The sequence below is a fragment of the Octopus bimaculoides genome, chromosome 15, assembly GCF_001194135.2.
Source record: "Octopus bimaculoides isolate UCB-OBI-ISO-001 chromosome 15, ASM119413v2, whole genome shotgun sequence".
NCBI lineage: Eukaryota > Metazoa > Mollusca > Cephalopoda > Octopoda > Octopodidae > Octopus > Octopus bimaculoides.
In genome coordinates, this window is record NC_068995.1 from 5,382,319 (window position 1) to 5,384,130 (window position 1,812).

Consider the following 1,812-nt stretch of genomic DNA (forward strand, 5'->3'; position numbering starts at 1 on the left):
TATATATATATATATATATATATATATTTGTGCCATACGAAGTGTGTATACGGTCAAAAGTTTGTTTTCTGTCTGTCTTTCGCTACTGCAATGCTACTTAATAATAGATATAACATTCTCATTGACATACAAATGAAGTTGTTGTTTACTGTTTAGCCCCAAGTCATTCTAGACTGACCAGACTCACGAACAAGAAGTTCAAGCTGTGGCCATTCAACCAATTTTTGTTGTCCGAGAATAATGTACTGCACATTCAATGAAGCAACGTATCTTCTTGAAATGGCTTCCAGCAAAAGTTGCAGAAAGTTCAGCTATAAATTCGACAAAGGCGAAGTTTCATGTTCTTTGACGCCCAAGGGGTGTGTAATTCACACGGAATTTCGTCTCTCTTTCAACCACAGCTCAGATGTGACTTATATAAGTGGATTGAATTGTTTATAGATCAAATAATGTATATAAGTCGAAGCAAATTCCTGGCTCTTTTGGATTCTTAATGATTCTTTAATGTTATCTTATATTATATTCTTAGTATATTATGTTTATTATAATATTAATAAATAATTGGAATGTCCATTGAATCTATCTAATTTACTGTTTATATATATGCACACACACATATATACATGTATATATATATACATATATATACATATATGGTTGTTGTCTACTCCTTATGCAGAGTTTGACCACCTCCTGTACCTACACCTTAGCACCATTATGTATGTGCGTGTGTATATGTTTGTTCATCTGTGTTTGTTCTCCCAGCATCGCTTGACAACCGATGTTGACATGTTAACGTCCCCGTAACTTAGCGGTTTGGCAAAAGAGGGCGATAGAATAAGTACTAGGCTTGCAAAGAATAAGTCCTGGGGTCGATTTGTTCGACTAAAGGCGGTGCTCCAGCATGGCCGCAGTCAAATGACTGAAACAAGTAGAAGAATAAAAGAATATATATATACCGACTTTGCTCACAAGCATTCATGTACGTACTTTTGTCTAAGAATTCTACTAACCCTCCATATATTGTAATTAAAACACATGCACGTACATACTGATATGCTATATAAGCACATATATACACATAAATATACTTACACATACACTGATATAATGCGTAGGTATATACACACTCAAGTACGCCTATGTACATATATATATTGCATACAATTACACCTATATACATACTTGCACACATTTATGTGTGCATAAAGTGAGGCCCATTTATAAAATTCTCCAGTTTGTCTGGAAGTTATTTATAGAAATAAAAACAATCAGTTTTGTATTCCGACCAATTTCTCAGCCCAAAATAGAAGAAGAGTTGACATTTAGGCAAGACTGAAAAATAACTTTCGATAAAAGACGAGGTTGCTGCTGCTGCTGCTGCTGCTGCCGATATTGGTGGTGGTCATGGTGGTGTTGGTGCAGTGTTGCTGTGTACGATAATGATGATTACTACGAGATAAAAATGATTGCGACGACCACGAAGACAGTAACGCCATAACACACACACGCGTGAGCCGCACACGGACACACGCACGCACGCACGCATGCGTTGGTACATGTCTGTGTTAGTTTGTATGAGTGTCTGCTGGCTTCAATCGACAAACCAAGTCAATATTTTACAGCACTGGCTACTTTATATTTTTCCTTCGTTATTTCTAACGTGGCACTAATACATATACATGCATTCAAAATACACACATATGCTTACATATATACACATATACACGTATTTTTATACACACACACACACACACACACACACACACACACACACACACACACACACACACACACACACACACACACACA